Source organism: Sceloporus occidentalis, unplaced genomic scaffold, assembly GCF_023333645.1.
Source record: "Sceloporus occidentalis isolate IW3139 unplaced genomic scaffold, rSceOcc1.0.p SCAF_5, whole genome shotgun sequence".
Taxonomy (NCBI): Eukaryota; Metazoa; Chordata; class Lepidosauria; order Squamata; family Phrynosomatidae; genus Sceloporus; species Sceloporus occidentalis.
The window spans coordinates 6,991,840-7,009,749 of record NW_028316985.1 but is presented as its reverse complement, the minus strand read 5'-3'; the positions used below and the strand labels follow the sequence as shown (position 1 = coordinate 7,009,749).

General features: G+C 41.9%; 1 long non-coding RNA gene across 1 annotated transcript in view; it reads right to left on the bottom strand.

Moving 5' to 3' along the window:
* LOC149311613 (uncharacterized) overlaps nucleotides 1-17,910 on the bottom strand; it is a 92,934-nt gene that overhangs the window by 44,457 nt on the left and 30,567 nt on the right. The window contains exon 2 of the long non-coding RNA XR_016281469.1: nucleotides 13,763-13,895. This is a non-coding gene — a long non-coding RNA (uncharacterized LOC149311613). The remainder of the gene's footprint in view (nucleotides 1-13,762; nucleotides 13,896-17,910) is intronic.

Genomic DNA, 17,910 nt, shown 5'->3' with positions numbered 1-17,910 from the left:
AAATACATGGATTTATGTTTATATAAATATGAGTGTTTTTAGCTTTTACAGTTTGGCCCTCCATATCCATGGATTCAACCTTCCACAGATTGAATTTTTTTGAAAAATATACAGTCACCCCTCCTAACCTGCGGATCTGGGACCTGCAACTTCAAAAATCCAAGGAGGGGCAACCTCTGCTATTTTCAATATAGAGGGGGGGGGGGCTTTCTGCATAACCTTGGAGCAAACATTACTTGAAAATTGCACTAATTTAAAACAAAATTGTTGCAGGCTTTGAGTATGGAGTAGAGCCAAACAAATAGAATCCAGGAGCTATCCAGATGCTGAACCTATTTTTGGGCAAGGGGAGATCTTCTGAAGCAGGGTGCTAGCTCTCTTTTCCCTGGGCTTTATAGTAATTTCAAAAGCACCCCATCACAATACACTTTATTCTCCTTTACAAAGGCATGCCATACTTTCCTTTCCACAATCAACCAAAAGGGATACTCTTTGGGCAGTTTCTTTAAGATCTGAACCAAAATCCAGAGTGGATTCACTGCCCTACTGTCATGGATCAGTAAATTAATTCTGATTTTAGCCTGAAATGCCAATGTGCCAGACTTCTTTTAGAGTCATCACCATCAAGACCTTCTATAAAAGATTTGGCTAATATGTGGAATCATTTGAAATGTGATATGGGAAAAGAGTTGTCCATGGAAACCAAGGGCTGCCCAAATGACGAATAAATGGGTACTTTGGTCCACAAAGTATTTTGGACTTCAGTTCCCAGAAACCCCAGCCAGTTTGGTCAATGGTTGGGAATCCTGGAAGTTGTAGTCCAAAACATCTGGCAGACCAAAGTTTGGGAATCACCAAGAGCATTATCAAGCCTGAGCTATCCCTACAAGCCAAAAACAAAACTAAACAAAAACTAAACTAAACTAAAGCTTTCATAGTAGGAACATATCATGAGATGACTTTGCTTCATTAAAAAAAAGCAATCATGCTCCGTAAAGTGGAAGATAGCAGGAAAAGAGGAAGACTGCATTAAGGGTCAATCAATTCCATCAAAGAAGCATCAGCCCTAATTTTGCAAGATCTTAAAGGGCTGTTAATAACATGATGCCTTGGAGGTCCCCCATTCATAGAATTGCCATAGATCAAAACCAACTTCAGGACAATTAACAAATAATCTGGGATAGATTTACTGTTCTGCCAAAATGGCAGCTTCCACACATCACTGCATAAATAAATTGAAAAGGATAGAATATCATGCTTAGATTAATCTTGCAGAAATAAGTGAAATAAGAATACAAAGACCTGTTGGAATAAGTTAATCGCAATCGAATAAACTCCCACTTATTTTGATAATTTAAATTTAAAAGAGCAGGGATGGATCCAGCCCAGTTTATAATATTTAAAATTATTTGCACCTGAGCAGAGAGAGCTTAAACTTCATCACGATTACTCTTAAAAGTTAAAACCCAATAATCACTTTTAGCCTATCTAGATTTCCTAAGCCTCTCTCTCATAAAACCAGAGCTAAGTCAGAGATAAGCACATAGGTTTCCTTTAATTTATATTTGTTAAACTTCTCTAATAGCTAACAGTAACAGTAGCACTAACAGTATAGTACTGCATAGTATAGTACAGTAACTCTTAGTGATAACTCTTAATGCTGACTGAGAGATTTTCGGAGTTGTAGTCCAGACAAGTAACTTTCTCAAGATTTGGAAATTATTAGTTGGGGTTTCCTTCCTCCTATAGCTGAGTGAACTATTTTCTTTGTAGTTCTATGAGATGTTTAGCCTTCTTTGTTAGAGAGCTCTAGTGCTTCAGCAAATGACAAAGCCTAGAATTTCATAGCACTGAGTCATGGTAGTTAAAATGTTGTAAAAGTGCATTATTTCTGCAGTGCAGATCAGTTTATGTGTATACTTGTGTGTCTGTTTATCAAAGCTGTAGTAAACTAGGAGGAGAAAATCTCCCTTTGGGGCATTTGATGGGTGAAAACAGGTAAAAGGAAAATCTGCTGCTACAAATGGAGAGCAAAAGTGGACTGGGGAACATTTTGGCCTCCCCAAGGGCACAACTTTCATGCCCAGGCAACTCAGGAATTTTATATTTTCAAAAATGAGGATCAGTAATTCCACGTTTCCTTGTCCCATCAGTCCTAGGTATAACCTCCACCCTGCATAGTATCTAGCAAAACCATTAAAATTACAATTGCATACATGTCTCAGGGCCAATGTGGTGTAATGGTTTGAGCGTTGAATTACGACTCTGGGAGATTAGGGTTCAAATCGCTTGAGCACAAAAACCCACTAGGTGGGCAAATCACACTTTCTCAGCCTCAGAGGATGGCAATGACAACCCTTCTCTGAACAAATTCTACCAAGAAAACCCCGTGATAGGGTCACTTTAGCATCACCATATGTTGGAAATGATTTGAAGGCACACAGCAACAATAATACATGTCTACTAGGTTGTAAGGTACATGGAGTTCAACAGATCTTACTTTCAGGTAAAACAGTATAGAACTGAAATCTCATTTTGTCTTCTCCTTGTACACTCCATCTGTGATGCAACAAAGAGCTATTCAACCGTAGAATAGACTTTTTCAGAAGATGGTAAGCTCTCCTTCACTGAAGGATTTAAGCTGAGGTTCGGCAGCTATCTGTCAGGGATGGTTTAACTGGGTATTCCTGCACTGGGAAATTGCTTTGACGAGATGACCCTAGAGTACCTTCCAATGCTATGTCAATATGTTTCTATGAAGAATGAACAAAGAAGAGCTTTAGGATGGAAATATCTAGAGATACTTTGATGTTTATATGTTTACATCCATAACTGCATTCTATCTTCCAGTTCTTTGATTCTACCAAGGGCTCTTGGTATTCATAGAATCATAGAGTTGGAAGAGTCCTGGTTTGGTTCCAGGACTCCCGTGGATACCAAAATCCATGGATGCTCCAGTCCCATTAAATACGACATAGTAAAATAGTGTCCCCTAAATAAAATAGCAAAATCAAGGCTTGCTTTTTGGAAATATATTCAAGCTGTGGATGGCTGACTTCATGGATAAAGAATCCATGAACACAGAAGGCCAACTGTGCAAAAACACTGTGGTTACACTATCAAGTCATTCCCCTCCTTGTCCTACTTTTCCTTAACATCCTGCCTAATGAAGAATTTGGGAGAACTGGAAAGCTTGCTCACTGTTTTTGCGAGATGCTGGATGTTCCTAATAAAGGCATTTCCCAAGGGTGCATTTTTCTTTCAGATAGCCAACACAGCTTCTTTTCTCTTTTCATTATCTTGGAGTCATCGCTATGGAAGGGGGGGGAAATCACCCTTCTGTCTTTTGAAGGATTAAACAGTTTAGTGCCTGTCTGTGAGAAATCTTTGCTGCATTCTTATTGTTTCCCCCTGTGCCATACATCAGCGGACAAGAAAATAAACAGTGAAGAAGACTGTCAGCTCCACTAGTCCCCCAATAAGAAAAATGTGAGTCATATGAAATCCTTCATAGATCTCTAAACTCTTTAAACTGGGGTCGGAATTGTGTGACCCACCAAATGCTGCTGGGCTCCAAGTCCTACCATTCTTTACTGTATCCTTTACTTAGCCATCATGACCAAGACTGCTGGGAGCTGCATTCCAACAAAATCTGGAGGACCATGCAATCTCCATCCTGCTTCCAAAATTACAAATAAAATCAAATTGAGCAGGAATGAACACAAAGGTGGGCAATAGTGCAGAGGATGGGACACATTTTTGAATTACTCCCCTCTGGTGGGCTGCACTGCTGAGCCCAATATGACCAAATTATATTATTAGTAGTAACAGTAGTCGTCATCGTAGTCTCCTGCTTTTTCCCAAAACCAGGACTCGAAGTGGCTTACAGTCTAAAAACACAGTACAATTAAAAATTTACAAAAGTGGCAATTAAAATGGAATTAAAATATTACAACATTAAAAACAGATCAAGAGATTGAATCATAGAATCACTAAGTTGAAAGAGATCACGAAGGCCATCCAATCCAGCCCCCTGCTGTGTGTCACTTCTGGTTTCATTTCAGGATGACTTTTTAAATATTTTCAGGATTTGGGGTCAGATGGGGGGCTGGTGGTTGAAAGGGCAAAAGTTACTGCCTATTTTGATCAGGTTGAGGGGTGAAAACTCACCTCCAAATTTAAAAAGGGGGGTTTGGAGGGTTTTAGGGTTTGCATTTAGGGGCCAGGCAGGCCATATACCATACTTTGCCCACTCCTTTTTTTAAAATGTTACCTTTCTTTCTTTCTTTCTTTCTTTTTAAAAAGCTTTTAAAAAATATTTGTCTACATAGGGGTGAGAATTACACAGCACTCCATATGTTGTCGAGCTGCAGTTCCAAGCACTTTTTTAAAATAATATTTTTATTATTAATAATAATATAACAAACTTAAAATAATATTTAAAAATATCTTATATATAGTATTCCACATACAATATGTAATAAATCACTTTAATTATCCATTCTGAGTTACCTTATCTGAATCCTATTCATATTAAACCATTTAATAATAACTAAACAAATAATAGAAAAAAACATGAAATTATTATGATATCTTCATTCTTATTTCTATCTTCTTTTCGACATATACAGTCTGCCCTTGTCATATGAAGGGAATCCGTTCCGGACTCCTGCGTGCCCCATTCATTCTATGGGGGCTTGCTGTCCATGTGACCTTGAGTATGTGTACTATTCATAATTCCATATTTTGTCTACTCTGATGTACAGACACAACTGAAATTCACTTCAGCTTTTGCTTCAGGGGAAAGTTAAGTGGCAACTCAAAGGGATGCTGAATTCTGGAGAAAGAGCTCCAAAAGAGTTACCCACGCAAGCATGCCAGTCAATGCCCAACTCTGCAGAGCATTATTGATAAACTGATGTGCAATGGAGGCCCCTCTCTAAATTTCCTTGCAAAAGAAAGAGAGCCCTGGTCACAACTGCAGGAGAGGCTAAAGACCCCAATGTGAGGATCCCAAGTGAGGTAGCCGTGCTAAAATGGCCACAACCTCTTTCCCTGTGCCAGCTGCAAAGGTCTGAAAATAAATCCTGCAAGGATCAAACACACCTCTCTAGCAAGAATGCAATCTTAACAGGTGAGGACAAGAGACACTTGCCTGTACTGGAATTCACTCCCTCTACCTCCATGCTTGTGTTTTGTTTTGGTGAATCCACATAAACCAAACACACTTTTCCCAGCCGCAAGACGCCTACTCGCCTGGGATGGAGTTTTGGCAAGACGAGCATGCCATGTGCTCAGTGAGAAGCCTGTGGCAGCAAGTCCACAGGGAGAGAAGACAGTCAGCTCTTTGGTTAGCATGCCTTCCAACATTTCCCAGTTGAAAACTGGAAAATGTGTGACCAGACAACTTCAGGGTGCGGTCAAGGTGACGAAAGTTATTAATGAGAAAGAAAATGGAGTGTTAAGAGAAACTGCAGAAGTTTGCTTTTGCCTGAGCTAACTGGGAAGAGCAAGATTTCACCCAGTCCTCTCCTCCCTTATATGAATTCCAGCTACTTTTGCACTTTGGACTCAAGTTTGCAGCAACTGAAGCAAGCTGAGACAATGGAGGGAAATGGGAGAAGGAGAGAGAAACTGGGACATTTTAAAAGCAGCTGGAAAAGAGAGATGGCAGAGGACTATTTGGGACTGTCCATACTAAATTGGAACAGTTGGATGTTATGGCTTAGGAACACATGGAGCAGTCATAAGCTCCCTTGGCATTGTGACTCCATTTAGCTCAATGTTGCTTACACAAATTGGTTGTGGTCTCAGCAATTGGGATCAAGGTTTTCTCCATCCTGAGCAGAGATGTTGAGGACTAGGGCCTGCAATCTCCTGCATTCACAAAATATGCTGTGCCACTAAGCTCTGGACCTTCCAAAAATACAACGAGAAATCTGCCAACCAGAAGTACTATTCACACACTAGTTTTGTGATTGCTCCAAAGCAGACCTGTTTGGAAAAAAAGTGTGATGGTTGGAATGTTCTTTTCTCTCCCTTGCATATGGAAAGATCTCTTGAGTTAGATAAGTGGACATAACTTAAACTAAGTATTTGTAGTAAGGCTGATATATTTAAAATGAATGGCTTACGGTGGATATTGCACCTCAATTGACTGTCTATATGGTTGGATATTGGCTTCTTTTATTAATGCTAAAGGCTTATACTTCAAGGACTTGGAAGATAAACATTCATGATCTATCCTTCAACAATCAAAAGATCTTACTGCTTTAGCTACTCATAAATGCGTATTTTATAGATATTTGCCTCTATTTTATATTATATCGTTTATTTTATAGTGCATTCAATTTGCGCCTTTATATAACAGGTTTTCTCTTTTAGTGCACTCACGTTTTTAATCTATGCCTTTAAATTAATGTTTTATATGGTTTTAATACTACACTTAGTTTCATGGTATTTTAATCTTAAGTTTTTGTTATGTTTTTAGCCACATGTGGCTTTACTTGCATTTCCTTTTTTATTCTGGAAGCTGCCTTGAGTCCCACTCAAGGGGAAAAGAGGGGAAGTAAATAAAGAAATTGATGGATTAATTTTATAGATATCATCTTCAAGAAAGTGTGTGTGTGTGTAATGCCTAGCCCATGTTTTCCTCCCTCTTTCTCCCTCCCTTTTTCTTTTAAATTTTTAATAAACCAATTTTAAAAAATGAATTTTCATTTAAAAATTGCAAAAATTTTAAAAAATTGCCTTATGTCACCCCATGAACCCCCCAAATACACCCCATATTCCCAAATAACAAGAAATGAGTGCAAACAGAAACTGGAAGTGATATGATGCCACTTCCAGGTTGCTGACAATGTGCTAGTACATCCCACTAGAGTGGATTGTGGATGAAAACGGGTACTGCCCTATTCAACTACCCTCTCTAGAATGACTTTGTCTTTTGTGAGACACTCTCATCTGCAGCAACTCCACAACATGGGTAGAAAGAGTGTTTATCCTACAGGATTGTTGCAGTGATTGCTGCCTGCAAGACCTTAGTGTCATACTCATGTCAAGAACAGGCTGACTAGACATCCTCCTTTTTCCAGGACATGTCCCACATTTCAGCCTTCTGTCCAGGAGGAATTTCAAAATGCCTTCCATTCTGAGCAGGATTAAGAATAGTCCAGGCCATTGTATTCCTCATTGCCATGTATGGATGTGAGAGTTGGACAGTAAGGAAGCAGTCAGAAAGAAAATCAATGCATTCAAGATGTGATGTTGGAGAAGAGTCCTTAGGATACCGTGGGCAGCAAAAATGACAAACAGATGGGTCAGCAAGATTAAGCATGATATTCTATCCTTTTCAACAGATGGGTCCTGGAACAGACCAAACCAGAAGTCTCCTTGGAAGTCAAAATGATCAAATTGAGGCTGTCGTGCTTTGGCCATATCATGAGAATGCATGTATCACTACAGCAAACATTAATGCTAGGAAAGGTAGAGAGTAGGAGAGAAAGACCTCATGCTAGATGGATGGACTTTATTAAGAAGCTCACTGGCATGACTTTGCAGGACCTGGGTAGAGCTGTGGAGGACAAGGAGTCTTGGAGGTCCATGCCCTATGAGGAATGACTTAGGGAGCTGGGGATGTTTAGTCTGGAAAAGAGAAGTTTAAGTGGTGATATGGTAGCCCTGTTTAAATACTTAAAGGGATGCCATATTGAGGAGGGAGCAAGCTTGTTTTCTTCTGTTCCAGAGACTAGGACCCGGAACAATAGATGCAAGCTACAGCAATAGAGATTCCAGCTCAACATTAGGAGGAACTTCCTGACAGTAAGGGCTGTTCGACAGTGGAACACACTCCCTTAATGGAGTGTAGTGGAGTCTCCTTCCTTGGAGGTCTTCAAGCAGAGGCTGGATGGCCATCTGTCGGGGATACTTTGATTGAGATTTCCTGCATGGCAGAACGGGGTTGGATTGGATGGCCTTTGTGGTCTCTTCCAACTCTTATGATTCTATGATTCTAGGTGCCTCATCCAGGTCGCCATGAGTTGAAGTTGACTCTGGGGCAGCTAACAACAGCAGCAAAAGAAGCATGAATTTACAGTTACTATTAGTGTTTTTAGCTTTCATTTTGTAACATCCCCCATTTTTCTTGAACACCCTACATTTTACAGTGCCTGGTCTTCCTTTGCAGTTGGGACAGCTAGTCACCCTGGCCAAGAATAGGGATCTGTGCTGCTAGGACATAAGACTTTGCTTTTTCTTTTTACAACACACAATATTTAGGCAGTGTCTTACTCCAACCAGCCTGTCCCCACCTCGGTTGACCCTAATCCCGCTCAATTTGCCTTCTCTTTATTCTTCACTGAGCATGTCATCTAACCTCAGCCTCCAGCTTTGAGAATAAAAGAGAGGATTGCATTTTTCTCTAGCCTTCCTCATTGCCTTGGAAGTGACCCGATTAGTCCCACAAACAGACTTGAACAACAGCAAGCTTTCATATTTTCAGAGAAGGAGTAGCCATGGATGTATGGCCTCCGCAGGCAGGGGACCTCTGGTTCTCCAGATGTTGCTCGATTACAACTCTCATCATCCTTGAATACTGGGTCTTTTTCTCCCTCTTGTATTATTTTTTAACACATTTGCCTGATGAAGAAGCCAGAGGAGCTTTGAAAGCTTGCAACATATAATATTTTGTCCATTTTGGTTGGACTAATAAAGATATCGAGAGCTAACCTGCTGTAGTGGTTTGAGTGTTGAACTATGATGCTGGAGACCAGGGTTCAATTCCCAGCTCGGCCATGAAATGCCCTGGGTGACCTTGAGCAAGTCACACTTTCTCAGCCTCAGGGGAAGGCAATGGCAAACCTCTTCTGAAGAAACCTGCCAAGCAAACCCCATGATAGGGATGCCATAAATTGGAAATGACTTGAAAGCACACAGCAACAACAACAATAAAGGTATCACTGTTTGTGGATTTTCGATATTATTGTGCTTTGCTATATGACCACCACAGCTAACCCTGGATATACAGTCAGCCCTCCATATCCATGGATTCAAGCACCCAAGGCTTGAAAACATTTAAAATCTAAATAAAATCCAAAGATGATTTTGCCATTTTATATAAGGGATACCATTTTTAATGGGACTTGAGCAAACACAGATTTTGGAATCCATGGGGGATCCTGGAACCAAACCTCGGTGGATACCAAGGGCCCACTGTATTTACTGGTCATTTTGGTAAGGGCTGGTGGGAATGAGAATCCATCCTCTGGAAGGTGACTGATGGCTGGTGTTGCTGATGTCAGGGAGTGTTAAGGCAACACTAGGTTTTAGTTGAATTTTAAAGGACCAAACTATGGTGTGGAGGCCTAATCACAAAACAAGTACAGCACCTGGGACAGCTCCTGTGAAGTTCAGGTTAAATTCTGGAGTGCATTCACTGCCCCACTGATCCTGGAGCAAGCAGCCACCATTGGTAACAGCATCCCCTTCCTTGCAGTACACTTTAGTTGCAAGGTACAACCTTTTCAACAGGCACAGCCTTATCTAAATCATCTGTAAAAAGTTTCCTGAATGGTTTTCCTGTCTTACTCAGAGTATGATTTTCAGTTGCTTTAAAAACCTGCTAGTTTCTCATTCCTTCCACTTTCCCCCTTTGTCGTCAGCTTACTTCAAGTGCTGCAAACTGAGTTTGCCTGCAATTTATTCAACAGAGGGGGAGAGGAAATGAAGGGGTAAATGCCATCCTTCCCAGTAAGTTCAGGGAAAAGCTTGTGTGTTTGTCCTCATTATTAACTTTTCCCATCTTGAGCACATTGGAGTAAGACAGAAAAACCATTATGCCCAGGTTTTCATCTGCAAAACGTCAGAGGGTATAAGTATCACATAAGCTTTTGGTATTCTAGTATAAATACAGTTAATAGGAAGCAGATTTTACTCCAATCCAGCTTTCATAGTGAACATGTTGATGTCTGGGAGTGAAAATAATCCTATCACTTAATGCTTTTTGGTATGCAAGAGGCAGTTAAGCACAGGACGCTAGCTTGTGACACACATTTGTCCATGATAAGTGATACCATTAAAACACTGCAATAAACCAAGCTGGCTTGCTATCTCCTCAAACCACAAAGGTGGATGAGGAACTATTAATCAGAGATGGAGTTGTCTCTTTGCTTTCATGTGGTCGGCTTTGGCTTTCTAGGCAATTAACGCTCTGCTGGCATCCGCCTGGGGAAATCTGATCAGCAAACTCAGTTTTGTGCCCGACAGTTACAAATCACAAAAGCCATAAAAATTCAGAGTTTCCTCCCCAAGATAAGGGAAAAGCCGATAGTTTCCAAGTTTCCGCAGGAGACAAGTTTGCCAAGAAAGTCTTGACAAGCTCCCTATTAGACAAGCACTTTTAGTTACTCTGTAAGGATTTATGGCTCAAAGCACCAACAAACTCCTTCAAAAAACAACAACAAAAATTAACCAACACATAGTATGCTAAGGCTCAATTCACTAATATGTGTTCGTTTTTGGAATAAAAATCCTACACAGCATGAGCACCAGCGTGGCATAGTGGTTTGAGTGTTGGACTAAGACTCTGGAGACCAGGTTCGAATCACTGCTGAACCATGAAAGCCATTGGGTGACTGTGGGCAAGTCACACTTTCTTACCCTCAGAGGATGGCAATGGCAAACTCTCTCTGAAGAAACTTGCCAAGAAAATCCTGTGATAGGTTTGCCGTAAGTTGGAAATGACAACGTACAAAAAACAGAAGCCCTACTAAAAGAGAATTCTGAAGCAAATGGGCTAAGTGACAAGGACTGCATGTCAACCAAGACTTTGGATCAGAACCGGTACTGAAGGCACACAACAACAACAACAACAACAACAACGACAATGGCAAACACAACAAACAACATGGGCTGATATACGGAGAAGCCTTCTCTTGGTTGCACCACCATCAAAAGACAGGGCCTTTTCAGTGGCTGCTCCCACTCTTCGGAATTCCTTTCCACAGGAGGCCTTGGCTGGTCCCCTCTCTGCTGTCTTTTCAGAAGCAAGCAAAACTCTTTTTATAGTTTTTGTTTTACATTAAAAGCTAGCTTAACCAAAAAAGTCTTTGTGAAGTCAAAGGCTTTCATGGCCAGCATCCACAGTTTTTCTGGGGTTTTCCAGGCTATGTGGCCATGTTCTAAAAGAGTTTATTCCAAACATTTTGCCAACTACAAGAACAAACTCTTCTAGAATGTGACCACATAGCGCCCCCCCCCCCCCAAAAAAAAAAAACCGTCAAAAAACTATGGATGTTGGTCATGAAAGCCTTTGATTTCACAAATACCTTTTTGGTTAAGCTGGCTTTTAATGTATGAACAGGGAAAGATGGTAAGAACTGTTCAACTATGGAATATACTGCCTTGGAGCATGGTGGGGTCTCCTTCTTTGCAGGCTTAGAGACTGGATGGTCATCTGCTGGGAGTGTTTTGATTGTATCTTCCTCCATGGCAGAATGGGGTTGGATTGGATGGTCTTTGTGGTCTCTTCCAGCTCTATAATTCTATGATACAGAAGCTGACTAGACAACAGAATGAATTTTAGTTCAACACTGTTGACAGAACAATGTTCTTCACTGCACCTAAAGGCAACAGGTTCACTTAAGGGATTAACAACAGGCAATATGGGGGCAGTGGACGGCTTCTATGTCAGTGGGTGATGAATCTACTCTGGGTATTAGTCTGAACTTTAAAAGAGCTATTCAAGATATCAAAACATCTGAGGAAATAGACTGATGTCTACGAAAGGTCATGCTGCCAAATTCTTTCTTTCAGTCAGTCTCAAAGGTGCTACAAGCTCTCTACATACGGATTCTATAGACCAACACAGGTGGGTTACAAACCGCCATTAGGGACGTCCTGAGGACGTCCCAGTTTGAAAAAGGGGTGTCTCTTCTAGACGCCCCTTACCCTATCACGGACTCAGTCCGTACAAAATGGCGGCACCCTGTTCATACGGGCGCCTCCATTTTGACGTAGCAGACGCTCTGCGTCCGCACGTGGCGCCCCAGAAGCGACGCCGCGAGTGAGCCCTTTGGCACTCGCGACGCCTCTTCCGGGGCCTGAGAAGGAGCGCAATTTCCGCGCTCCTTCCCTGCAGCGTCCGGGAGCCGCGCCATTTAAAGGATGCGGCTCCTCGAGGCTGCAAGCGGCGGCGGAGGGAGAGCGCTGCAACCCGGCGGTTTGTAACCCACCATAGTATCTTTGAGTTCTACCAAGGTATCAAATTTATTTTGAGGACAAGATTCAGCACTCTGGACAGTTCCCATAGAGTTCAATCTGAAGCACAGAACAAATTCACCTCTTTCCTGATGTGGAAACCACCATTTTCCACTGATGTCACATGGCATATACGGCTCTGTCTTCCAAAAGAGCTTTCCACCACTCTCTAGTGCCCAATATCTGCTGCCCGAGGCCTAATCATTGTACCAACGAATAGCGTAGTAAAAGGCGAGGGAGCACCAAAAAGATGCATGGATCCCCTCTATTCTCTTATCTATGCAGCCTTTAGGATCTGCTGGAATTTTCTAAGTTCTTGGCATCATTTCCCTCTGCATTATCCTTTAGATCCTTTGTTACAAGCTCCTAAGTTTTACTTTTGACTTATCCATGGACCATATCAAAATCCATAATTTTGGCCTCCAAACCTGCCCTTGACTTACACATGAGACTGACTTATAGTTGAGTATATATGGTATGCAGTTTTCGGTATCTAGATTAAGTTGAGGAAGCAAACCCCCATGGATATGGGGGTCAACTTGTACTAAATACCACTGGCAAATTTCTGTTGAAAACCATCAGATGCCAATATCATTATACGTCAATTGTCAAAGGCTTTCCCATGCCAACAGTCAAGGATCCCATATTGAAACTAAGCAGCATAGGATGTCAAGCTCCTATTTTGGTAAATAATCTGCAAACCTTTGACTATACAAACATTTCGCAGAAAATATGTTTCGGTTCTAATCTAAAACAATAACCGAGAATGAAAAGTACAACCTAACAGGGCCACAAATTAAGAGAATATCCATGGAAACGTAGAGGATGATGCTACAGGCCCTCTTTCCGCTACGCTGGCAGAAAGAGTGTTTTAAACCATATGCCACATTTTATGCGGAAATACTCTCTCTCTCTCTCTCTGTGTATTATGTATTATTGGGCTATGTTTCCCATCACTGTGTCAAATATGACAGTATGGCAGACTAAGGAAGCAGAATACCACCCCTACAGCATTTGGAAGCAATGTAGATCACCACTGAAACTGACCCCCTTTGATGCATGCAAAGGGACTTTGAGCATTCAGTCAACTCTCCCCAACACACTGGTATAAAGCTAGGCATTGTTATCAACCACTGATGTAAGGATCTGCTTCCGCCTTTTAAACAAGACTGGAAAAGCTAATGTAATTCTAAAGCAGAATCAAGTAAAAAGGTATTCCAGTACCTGATATCCAAATCCCCCATTCCATCTGAAGTGTGTTCTTCCGCAATATAGCCCTTCCCTGACATCAAACTAAGTCAGCCGGGAATGGTGGTAGACAGAAGATGCTCCATGGGCACAGTCCTACCAGCCTTAGTTTTCCATCTCTAAAATGGGCACAGTACTGCTGTGAGAGCAAACCCCCACATGGGCTAAAGAGCATGCTAAAAGTTCAATAGAGAAATGATCAAACTGATCTCAGATGGAGCAGAACAAATAACACTGAATTTAATGGCATTTAACTTACCGTTGTGGCAAGCTTGTGGAGCTCTATGTAGACCTCAGGAGTTCATTTCATTTCAGGCTCCATGGAAGCATAATTCCGCTCTCAGGTTTTTAGTCCATTTGCTGTCTCAGCTTCTTCTTTTTGGCGGGCAATGCTATGAGCAAAAAAGAAATGAGAAACAAATCCAGTGAGGCTTCCGTTCGCAATTCTTCCTCCTGTCTGAGTCAGTAGAGCCCACAATTTAGACACAGAAAAGTAGGAGGGGGGATTAATAATTTTTGTCTTCTTCTTTTCTTCTCCAGTTGGAAGAGAAGCTACTTTCTCACTAATGCCAATCTGGCAGCTGCTATCAAGAAAACCAACTTGCTCCTGCAATCTGGCATTTGCTGTTGATCTATGATAATACAGCCAGGAGACCCCAGCCAAGAGGTTCAAAAGAGTGCCATCTGATCATACACGAAACAAAAACACAACGTGTTCAATCCCCCGCTCTGCGTTGGCCGGGCATGCCATCTTCCAGTTTTCTGAGCCCAGGTTTTCCTATTTGATCTCCCAAAAGCAGAGGCACGGAAGAAGAGTATTATAATTCCAGCGTGAACGGTTTGTACTCCACATATTACAGAACGGAGTGCACGTTCTCTCCCAGCTGCATACACAATGGGGCTGATCTGGCATCCCAGTTCTTCCCTCCCCACTCCCCACTTCAAGATGCTGCCTTGAATTTGGTTTCATAACAGGCTCTCCACTAACCACCTACTCACACATCACAGAATAGGTTTGCACTGAAAGCTCTCAGGAAATCACCACTGGTTGCCGATGAAATCCACGCTTCCAAGATTTAAAAAAGAAAGACTCTTTCCTCCCATTTTGACTACAGAGTCCTCTATCACTTGGAAATGAAGCCATACTCACTGTCTGTGGCCCAAAACACATGCAAGCACAAGGACCCTTCAAAACATGAATTTAATCATCTATGGAAGTTCAGGAAAAATTGTGGAGCATGGATTTGACAATAATGATAGACTGTTAATGCTTAAGTGGAATCTCCATTAACGGAAGCAGTGCATATATCGCCAAGTAGAAGATGCTAAAGACTAGCAACAGGCTAAAGCACTTGCTTTCGTTCCCTACATGTGAGGATCCCAAGGGCACTACTTGCTCACTGTTGTCGATCCGAACTGGATGGACTTGTCCAGTAAGGCACTTTCTTTTTATTAAGCCAACTTCCCCCACTTGGGGTCCTTCAGATGTTTTGGATTACAACTCCAGTCATCCCAGTCAGCATTATATAGTCCAACCTTTCTGGAGGATACTAGGTTAGGAAAGCTGTTCTTAAGCATCACTGTCATCCATCTAATTCTCTTCATCCATCATACTCTCCACATTCTGTGCCAGCTTTTCCCACACAACAACCCTATGGGGCAGGTCACTACAAATTTGCATTTTACAGATGGAGGAAAGGAGACTGAAAGCTCATTATTCCTCATACCACAGGTCCAAAGCAGAGTGTGGGTTGGTATTCAGAATTCCCAGATTCAACCTGCTTGCTTCTGAAGCATGCTAAGATGCTAAGATGAAGTACGCAAGATGTCAGAAATGGGATCCATAATACCAGCAAGACTATCTGCCTCCTTATGGAGACCAGGGAGAAGATGCTCATACCCAGCATTAATGATACATGTAAACTGATTGAAAACGACAACCAACAGGAGCTGCCCAGTACCTAGGGATTAAAGAAGACTTATATCTTTTCCCAGCCTCAGTAGGAATAGGTGCTCAACACCTGTCCAGAAAATAGTGCCCAAGGCTCCCCCTTTCTTTGCAAACAACAACAACAACAACAACTGTATGTTGTGCAATATTTTTACTTTTTTTGTGCAAACAACAGGATTTTGTATATACAGCATTTTAGGTTCTTTTAAAAGTTCCTCATTGAAAAAAGAGAGAGAGAGGTAAATTGAAAAATACACAAAAGCTTTTATATATTAGTCCAGCAGGGAAATTTTAAAAAATTGAAATCTTTCATCTTGGTATGCAAGAATGAAATAAGGAACAACTGAGATCCCTTCCTACACCACCTTGGTCAGTACTGTTTGCTGGGCTGTTGGTGCTTTAAAGTTGTCCAACCATCCCAGTACACATGGTTTCAGATGTCCCCCTTCTAGCTGAAGATTAAAGTGACCGAACCTGGGTATATCCCGCATGCAAAACAGGTGCCAGAGGGGCCCTTCCCTTTGCACTGAATGGCAAACATAAATCAGAGAAACATCAGACACAGAAGAAAAGAACTGCCCACAACCAGCCACCCAAAAGAGTCCTGAACTAGTTCCAAACATGATTTTAAAAATAAATAAATAAAGAACCTCCCCAGCTCCAGACTTACATCTTCGTGTTCCATCACTCCATCAGTTAATTCAGAAAGCCAATCTAGGTGCACAGTAGGATTAGGCGAACGCTGCTGCTTTCTTCTTACTCAGCAAAGAGGGAGACTTATATAAATATCTATCTTTAGGAGCTGGCTCACAAAATCCATCTGAAATCTCCAAGCCCTGGTTCTACTTGTGTGTCCAAAGTGGTTGGTTTTGATAAAGAAGAGCAGAAGGAAGACTGCAAAAGCAGAGCCTTGACTGGGAGGTAGCTTTCGGGGGTTTCCCCCACCTTTTTTAAAGTTTTGCTCTGATTGAAAAGATGATGGGAATAAAATAAAATATATTTAGCAAACCTGCCAGCTGTGCGGGATGCGCGTGCCAGCTGCAACACTCATCCCTTGCAAATGGCAATCGCTCAGCCCTTCAAGTCTTGAAATCATTCACTGGCCAAGGATGAGAACTAAATGCACATCTCCAAAGAAGGGATTTGGACTCGGGGAAGTGAAGCAAAGCCATGTGCCTCCCTGACCACCAACAGAACAGCCTCCCCCACTGATCCAAACCACAGAATGACTGGTAGTGAATGATTTCCTCTCCTTTCCAGCCTCTGCTGTGTGCTGCACACCACTGAGACATCCCAAAGCCCTTTCTTGGCTCCGATGGAGATTCCAAGCCAAGTCCACCCGGCATTGTCAAACACAGAGGCAGCCAATGTGCCAGAATCCTGGCTTTTGAGTCAACCCTCAACTATACAGAGAAGGAAATTAGTCAGGGAGGCAGGCAGCACATGGTTCGCTGTGAGTCGCTCCTCAAGCTCTCGTGCGATGCGGCCACTTCTGAGAAATGCAAGATCCTGGCAACGCCCAAAAGCACAGGAAAATTCCACACACCAAGAAACAGAAAGAAAGAAAGAAAGAAAGAAAGAAAGAAAGAAAGAAAGGTGCAATGTGTACAGGGTCAGAGGTGAGAGGAAGAGAGAAAATCCATGTGGGTGAGCCATAAAAAGTTTGGTGTTGGTGGACATGGTTTATTAAAGTTGACTTTGTACCAGAGGAGGTACAACCAAAATAGCGATGGAGGAGAGGGGATGGATGGAGAGAGAAGGCATTTCGTACACAACCACATGCAAGCACAAAACAAAACCAGGTCCTTTCTTGTGCTTGATGAGAAAAATACTTAAAAGAATGGAGAGAATTTCATCGGTGGCTGAGGTGGTGGAGGAACTGACTCTTTGTAAGTTTGTGTTAAAAAACAGAAAAGAAAACCCCAACTGGAGACTGCTAGTCAACCAGATTGGAGAACAACAAGTACTATAAACCCTCCCAACACTTCACAGATGAAAATTGGTACATATGTGGCTAAGCAAGATCAGAGTGTGATCAAGAGGGCAAAATGAGAAAGAACATGCAAGCAAGGAGAGGCTACAGCAGTTTGCTTTTGCCTGAACCACCAGAGAAGGGTGAAGTGTTACCCCTTCCCCCCCCCCTTCCTACTTCTGAGTTAAGAGTGCAAAGTAATTTTGTACTTTGAACTCAGTTTGCAGCAACAGAAATAAGCTGAGGACCAAGGGGGGAAATCAGATGAGGAGAGAGAAACTGAGACATTTTAAAAGCAGCTGGAAAAATGGGATAAGAGGATTAATTAGGATTGTCCCCACAAAGTCAAGACAGTTGGAAGGTACGGTACCTTGAGATACAAGTAACTACTGTGGAAAGGGAAAACAGTACAGTTAGAGCTCTGCATCTTTCAGTGGTAGAAGAGAGGGGATCCATACATCTGTCTGCTGGGATATGCTAACTC